The sequence below is a fragment of the Marmota flaviventris genome, chromosome 2, assembly GCF_047511675.1.
Source record: "Marmota flaviventris isolate mMarFla1 chromosome 2, mMarFla1.hap1, whole genome shotgun sequence".
Classification (NCBI taxonomy): Eukaryota; Metazoa; Chordata; class Mammalia; order Rodentia; family Sciuridae; genus Marmota; species Marmota flaviventris.
In genome coordinates this window covers 63,498,205-63,506,928 of record NC_092499.1, presented here as the reverse complement: position 1 = coordinate 63,506,928, position 8,724 = coordinate 63,498,205, and positions in this window count along the sequence as shown.

The window sequence follows — 8,724 nt, the reverse complement described above, 5'->3', positions numbered from 1 at the left end:
CCTTGCCCACCTCCTCCCACCAGGGCTGCAAAGGGGCCTAGTGATGAATGGGACGGGAAAGCGGAAGGAAGGAGCGGGAGGGGAGGGAGGGGAGGGTGGGGGAGGAGGGGGCAGAAGCCAGGCTCAGTGGGATGGAGGGCGAGGGTGGGGGAGGAGGGGGCAGAAGCCAGGCTCAGTGGGATGGAGGGCGAGCAGAGGGCCAGAGCCACAAACCTTAATTTAATCACAGGGCCCCATGCTCAATTTAACAGACACAAGGGCTCAGAATGGGGTCCCTGTGTGGCGGTGGGGCAATCAGCCCGCTGCAGTTCCTGGGAAAGCATTAATTGCGGATGACAATGTGTAAACAGTGGGGAAGAATGGAGTGTGCAGGTGTGAGCCGCTGGGGCCAACCCCGGGGCTGTTTTCACACAAGTGAGCCAGGGAGGGCTCCTCCACTCCAGAACAGGATTAGAGGCAGCAGTTGGGGAACTGTCAAGGGTGTCGGAGCTTGGCTAGAGCAAGTGACCAGGAGGGCAGCCTGGGAGAGGAGGAGGGACTGGCAGGGTAGCAGGTTGGGGAGTGAACTGGTGTGTGTGTGTGTGTGTGTGTGTGTGTGTGGTGAGCTGCCCACATCTGGCTTAACCCCCTGCCAAGCCAATGGCTCTCTAAAACACAAGGCTGGATTTTTAATGACACTGGGTTGTCAGGGCCCTTGCAGCACAGGGCAGAGTGTGGGCCTTCCATCCACATAGGCAAAGCAGGCCAGCTGTCAGGGAAACTGCAGGCAGCTCCCAGAAGCCTTGTCTTCTCCTCTTCTCCCAGATGTGCTTGGGGAAGGCTAGGCCCAGGGAGGCCCCTGGGCCAGCATGCTCTCCTGAACCGGCACAGAGGCCTAATTGGGGTGGATGAGATGTCAGGGCAGGATAGTGGTAGAATTGGAGGGACGTTGAGAGACAAATTCAGAAATATCTGGATATTGGAACGTTCCACCTGAACATCTCAAAGCTCCTTTCCAAAGCAGTTTCTGATTAGCAAATGTAGAGACAGAGGTCCAGGATGTGTAGGATTGGGTGAGTTCCCAGCCTGGCCACAGCTGGCTCCTGGAATAATCCACTTAAAACAAGCCCCACTAGACTCTGGAATATAATGTAGTATAATATGAAATGATATGATGTGACATAGATCATTATTATTACTGTGGATGCTGTTAACTGAGCTCTGGTCAACAGGGCATTTATGAAAAGCCCTGGGTCTACCTCATGTGCAGCTCCCTATGCTTCTCTTGTCTTCTAGAAGTTTTGTTGTAACTCTCTGGGGGCAAAGGCAATGCCTTCATTTCTCTTCTTCTTCCCATGACTCTAGAACAAATTGGCCCTCAGGAATCCCAGGGTCCAGGCTTTATGGTGCACTGTGTGTGTGTGTGTCCGCTTTGGGCAGCTGATTGTCATTGGATTTCAGAAAGACAACTCTGGCCACTGTACAATGGCTCCGGGGTGGAGGAACTTGAGGAGATGTAACAAATGAGATGAGGAGTGAGGGGAGTCTGACCCGGGCTGGCTTGTGCTGGGGAGATGAGTTCTCAGGTCTCAGGGCCGGATGGCCATGGGGCATGGAAGCCTCAAGTTCCAAGGACTAGATAGTGGCAGCTGTTCCTGTTCCTGTTCCTGACAGGAAAGTCAGAATGAGGAGCAGCCCCCCGGGAGAAGATAGCAAGTGGAATTTGGAATGATTTTCTTTCTGAAGATTACTAAGAACTCAAGGTCGTTATGGTAAACTGAGGGCCAAGAAGAGACAGATAGGATTTCCTAAAAGGGTTGCAATGCCGGGTCCCCATGTCTACTTTCAGCCAAGGGCAGGGTGTGCTCCTGCTAGGTGAGGCCACGCTCATTCTGAACACCCGCCAGGGCCCAGCCCTGGGCTAGGGAGAAGGCAGGACTACCTGGTAGTACAAATGGCAACAGACTCAGAAGAGGAAAAGCTCAAGTTGGCTCTAAAATATCTCATGCAAAACACTCAGATGTCAACTGGACTCACTACCTTGAATTTGTGTTTTCTTCAGGTAGCCTATCAGTCCCTCCCCTGGTCTTTTATCTTAAATTTTTAAAGAGTGATTAATATATCCCCCCACCCCCCACAAGGTCCTGGCACTTAACGTGAGGTTAAAAACTTAAATAACTTTCCTATCAAAGGACGGTCAATGGTAACTGGATATTGAATACTCTGTTTTTTGGGGTCATTTTCCTATTTTTAAAAATTTTTATTTTTTAATATTTACTTTTTAGTTATAGATGGACACAACATCTTTATTTTATTTTTATGTGGTGTTGCGGATCGAACCCAGTGCCTCACACATGCTATGCAAGCCTCTGAGCCACAACCCCAGCCCCCCTATTTTATTTTTTAATTATACTTTCTAGTATAGTGATTCTGGGTCCAGAGCCTGGGGTCAGATCCCAACTCAACCACTTGCCAGTGTGTGCCGTTGGGCAGATGTCCTTAAGCTTTCTAGGCCTCAGTTTATCACCTGCAGAATGGGGCCAATAACATGAAGAGCACGGCACTATGTGAAGATCAGATGAGTTCAGGCATGTACTTGCTTAGTAGCTAGCACAGGTCCATATTACAGGACAACTGGGGGTTTCCCAATCTTCCCTGCTTCAGTCTTAGGGTTCTTCTTGGGAAGCCCTCTGGGTTTTCTGTTCTGTTAGTCCTGTACAGGATGTTGGATCCGTTTCCTGATCCTTAAGGATGAAATCCTTCAAAGAGATAAGGATGGTCTATGCTATGATTTGGATCTTGAATATCCCCCCAAAGGAAAGGCCCATGTGTTAAAGGCTTGGTCCTTGGCCTGTAACTCTGGGATAGAGTGCTTGCCTAGGACGGGTAAGGCACTGGGTTTGTTCCCTGGCACCACATAAAAATAAACAAATAAAATAGAGGTGTTGTGTCCATCTACAACTAAAACAGTATTAAAAAATAAAAGGGCTCAGTTGGTAGAGTGCTTGCCTCACATGCAAAAGGAAAGCCCTGGGTTCAATCCCTAGCACCACGAAAAACAAAACAAAACAAAACAAAAAAACTCAGGTAAAGCCCAGCAGGAGGCCTTAGATCCATGGGGCATACCCTCAAAGGAAGGGCATTTTGGGATTCTGCCCTTTCCACTGTTTACTTCCCATCCATCACGAGGTAAGCAGCTTCCTCTACTCTTGCTTCCAATGCAATGAACTGCCTCACCACAGGCCCAAAAGCAATGAACAGGGACAAACAAACCATGGACTGAAACCTCCGAAGCTATGAGCTAAAATAAATCTTTCCTCTCCATGTTTTCTCAAGTGTTTTGTTATAGTCATGGAAAGCTGACTAACACATTCTGACAACTCATTGTTCCTACTCTTCCATCTGAGATGCTTGTACTTGGACCATGTGTCCTCAACATTGGCATTTCTTAAATCAGTTAACAAAAAACTGATGGACAGATATAGAGTAGCTAATTATTTTGGCTAGTAGAAATAATAAAGAACCATCCTTATATCTCATAGACACATAAGCACCAAAAATGTTGAAGGGGTACAGGACATTGATTATTTTGACCACTAAAATATCATTCACCTGCTTCAAGTAATTGCCCCCAATTTTTTGACGTGTCCTTCTCTCTCCCCAAGTCATCCCCTGATTCAGAGCTAAAGCAAGTGACAGGTGTAAGTCAATCATGGCTGCTTGTTCCTCTGTCCCCAGAAATTGGGCATGTGGCTCAACCAGAAGCAACGAGGCACAAAGAGCATTTCTGGGGTTCTGAGAGAGAAGTGGTTGTTTCTTCCCTCTATTCTTATTATATGGAGCCCAAGACCTCATGGAGAAAGGCAGAGTTAAAAGATGAAGATAGCTGGGTGCGGTGGCGCATGCCTGTAATCCCAGAGGCTCGGGAGGCTGAGGCAGGAGGACCACAAGTTCAAAGCCAGCTTAGCAACTTAGCAAGGCCCTAAGCAATTTAGTGAGACCCTGTCTCTAAATAAAAAAATAAAAATGGCTGGGATGTGGCTCAGTGATTAAGCGCCTCTGGGTTCAGTCTCTAGTACAAAAATAAATAAATAAATAAATAAATGAAAAATAAAGATGAAGACAGTATTTGAGCTCTAAGTCCAACCACACCTGAAGTTCCTGTTTTTTATTTTAAAATACCCTTAAAAATTTTTTTAGTTGTAGACACAATACCTTCATTTTATTTATTTACCTTTATGTGATGCTGAGGATCGAACCTAGTGTTTCACATGTGCTAGGCAAGCGCTCTACCACTGAGTCACAAACCCAGCCCATAAAAATACCCTTTTTATTTTAGAATAGTTTTAGGTTTACAGAAACGCTGAAAATGTTAACAGAGTGTTCTCATATATTCTACATCCAGTTTCTCTTATTAACATCTTACATTAGTATGATACATTTGTGACTTAATGAAGTCAATTAATGAATTTGTCAATTAATGAAGTGATATTAGTATACTATTATTAAACAAAGTCCATATTTTATTCATGATTTTTCTTAGTTTTTCCCCTAATGCCCTTTTTCTGTTCCAAGATCCCATCCAGGACACACATTACATTTAGTCATCATGTTTCTTTGGGTTCCTTTTGGTTGTGACAGTTTCTCAAACTTTCCTTGTTTTTGGCAACATTGGCAGTTTTAATGAGTACTGGGATTTTGTAGAATACCCTTCAATTGGGATTTATATTTTTTCCCCTCATAATTAGATGGTCTATATGGAGGAAGACCACGAAATAAGGTGTTACTCTCATCTCATAATATCACACCATACTGTCTAGGGAAAATGCTATCAGAATGACCTATCCCTGTTGACATTGACCTTGAGCACCCGGCTAAGGTAAGGTTCATGAAGTTTCTCCTATGTAATGTGACTCCTTTATGGCCCCTTCCTTACTGTACTTTTTGGAAGAAAATCAGCATGTACATCCTGTTCTTAGTCAGTGGGAATCATATTTTTTTCCCTTAAATTATTTGCTATGCTTCTGAGTGATAGGTTGTTTTTTTTTTCTATACTGATTCATTCAGTTGTTTATGTAAGTATAAACTCCTGGATTTTTTTTTTTTAATACTTGGGGTTATTTTCCAATACTACTTTATTTTGTTGCTCAAATTGTTCCAGTTTTGAGCACCAGGAGGTCTTTCAGTTGGCTCCTATGTCCTTTTGACATACCCCCTTCTAGTGATCATCTGGATTTTCCAGTTGACATGAGCTATCGAATCCTTTCTAGTCTAAGTCAGTTTAGATCAAGGTTGTTACTTGTAACCAAAAGATCCTTAAAGGAAGAAAAGTCTTTAGATGGCATTATTTGTTGCAAATTTCAAGTTGTCCACATTTTTCTTATGTCAATACAGCTAAATGACAATTTTACACTGGAAAGCACACATCCTCCCCCAGGCTGTGGTGACCACTTTGTTGCGCTCTACAATAAGTAGCAGGAGGCTGGGGACATTATAGGTGTGTGTGGTTCAACTTCAAACCTTCTGATCTTAGCAGGTCACTTAATTTCTGGGCTATAGAAGAGGTGCTGGGATTGAAGGAGATTAGGAGATATCACATTATTGTGTTGTGATCTGGAGGCCTAGTCTATGCCCTGATCTGTTGAACTGACTTCTGGAGAGTGTAACAGAGCTCCCAAATTAGGGTTGCCAGATAAAATATATTACACTCAGTTAACCTAGAATTTCATATAAGTAATGAAGAATTTTTAGTATGTCTCAAATACTGCATGGGAGTATACTTATACTGAACATTATTAATTGTTTATCTGAAATTCAGAGGAATTTATATTTTTATTTACTAAATCTAGAAATCCTAACTCAAATACCCTCCCCTTTTTAGGTTTCTTAGGGCATACACTCCAGGGAAAATGACTCTGCAACTTCAGCTTCATGAATAGGGGAACCTGAGTCCCATGCTGTCCAGGAAGAGCAGGACTTTGTGGTCAAACTCTCATGAGGTCAATTCTCTGCTCTACCAATTCCGGCAAGTTGCTTAACCATTTGACTCAGTTTTTGTACTTGGTTGTGCAATGAGTTGATAATTCACAGATGCCATTATTACACTTTGCAGGGTCTGACAGCTAGTGGCATACTCCGTCAATGGTGGCTGCTACTGACGGCACTCTTATCTGGACAGATGTACAGGAAGTCCCGAGAAGGCAAGAGAAAGGGGATCACAGCAAGGCTTCCTCACCCCCAACCCTGTCCCCTTCTTGAGTAGGTGGGAATGCCAAATTCCAGAAGCAGAGGCTGGAGAGTATACGGGGTGTGAAGCAATCTATGAGGATCTCTCTGGGGCCTGGGCTCTTTATTGGAGCTCAGCATCTCAGCCAGTGTCTATTTTCTGAGGGGCTGAGGTTGAAGGGAGGACCCTGTGCTGATAATGGCTTGGAAGGGGTTAGTCCTGGAAGATGAAAAAGAAAACAAGTTTTTAATCCTTTTTAAAAATTTTTGGTAACAGGGAGCCACATGCCCAGACTTTTTTTTTTTTTTTTGGTATTGGGGATTTAACCCAGGACACTCTACTACTGAGTGACATCCTCAGCCCTTTTTTTAAATTTTGAATCAATGTCTCCCAAGTTGCTGAGGCTAGTTTTGAACTTTTGATCCTCCTGCCTCAGCCTCCCAAGTCGCTGAGATTATAGGTTAGTGCCACCGCCTGCTTCACCTTATTCTTTACAAGCTGGTCAGACAGGCACACAAAATGACAGCTACATTTACTGAGCCCTTAGTATGTACTGGGCAGTTTTATGTACTTTTTTTACATTTTACTTCATTTAATCCTCACAAATCCCCAGGTTATAGGCAGAGAAACTGAGGCACAGAGGGACTAGGAAATTTGTCCACCATCTACAGTTAACAAATGGGATAGCCAGACATTAGTGTCCTAGTCACACCCTCAGGACTTCAAACTATTTCATTTAGTTTTCTCAACAATCCTCTGAGGCCAGTGTGATTGTATCTTCTTTGTGTAGCTGAGGACTCTGAGGTTTATACAATTTGCCCAAGGCCATAATTCACAGGGGCCTTGATTCACTTGTGAATTTCCAGCTTGCAGGTGCCTGGAGGTGTCAGGCAGGGGAGGGGGAGGCCAAAGATGACCTTTCACCTCCGTGGCAGCCCTAGGAAGAAGTAGAAGCGCCTGCTTTATGCCTTTGATTTATAAGGGGGGCAGGGGTTCAGACCCAGCTGTCAACTTGGAAGCCACTTGAGGATTCTATTTAAAAAATTGCCTTGTACTTATAATAGTGGAGGGAAAACAACCACCACCACCCAAGCAAACAGGAAAACAACCTCAAAGTCCAAAAATGGGGGAACAAGTTAAATCAATTATGGTATAAGCCCAAGATGGTGTATTTTGCAGCTGTTTAAAAATACCACATTTTCAAAGACTATTAGCATAAGAAAATGCCTCCAGATATAAATAAAAGCAGGAGATAGAACTATAAACACAATGTGATCCCAATAAACAATGATAATGTTGTGTATGACTTTTTATACATAAGAAGAGATTAGGAGAAAATACTCGGGGACATTAAAGACAATTTTAAGTTTTCTTAATTATTCTGTTATGCACTTGCCACATGTTTTACAAATCAATTCTTGAACTCACAGACCAGTTAAGGCATCAAAGTGGCATCCCACGGTGGCGTTTTAAACATGGGGAAACTGAGGCTGAGGTCTAGGAAGGTGGATGGGGATGGCTGGGAAGCCAGATGTGTTATCCAGCTGATCCCGGGCCCTGGCTACGACGTGTGGCCCTGCTCAGGGTCGGGGGTGGCCGGATGCCTGGCCCTGCACACACACGAGGGGGTGAGAGCGGGTGACCGCGGAGGCGAGGTCCGTGAGCGCCCTCCCCCCAGGGCACAGCTGGACCAAAGCGAGGGTGGGGGGAAGGGAAGGAGCCAAGGTGCGGTGGGGGCTGGGTGGAAGCGAAGATTGGGGAACCTTTCAAAAATGGAAACCAGATGAGCCGTTCAAAGGGGAGCAAATTCTCCACGGCGCGCTCCTTTGTTGCGAGCGTGTGAGGCGGCGGCAGCTGCGCGCCTCGCCCCCAGCCCACGGCCCGATGGGGCGGACACGGATAACTGCATTAGATGCACTCAGCTCTTTTCAATAAAACGCTCTTGTTGGAGGCACAATAGGGGGAACGGGGCAGCCACCCCAGGCCGGGCCGGGGGCGCCCTGCCTTCCCCCGGAGAGCGCAGAGCACACTCGCTTTCCAGGGCTCAGCTAATTGACGTTGGGCCGCGGCGCTGCGCGGTTCCAAAGGAAAGTCGGACTCCCCAAGTCCACTGCCACCGGAAATGAGGCCGCCCCGGTCGGCGGGGGCGGGAGCGGGAAGGCAGCCGGCGACCGCAGTGCAGCTGGCCGCAGGGCCCTGCAGAAGGCTGTCCTCAGTTGCTTTGGCTCGGGATAGGAGATAAGGTGTTCCAGAGGCTTCTCCCAAAGAGCCCCAGCCCTCTAATTTCTGAGTAAGAAATGCACCAGTGAAGGAGGCAAGCGACATCCGCTGTGTAAAAGGCAATTTCAGGACTGGGACACTTCATTCCTGATGACCCAAATGCCATATTCTTTTAGTGATTCTAATAAAGGTGGCTGGAACATTCTTCAAGTTAAACAAAAAAGAAAAGCAAAGAATATTTCATAAGCCCTTGTATTGAGGCAGCTTTAAGTAAGGTCCCCACCCCCCACCCTCGGTTT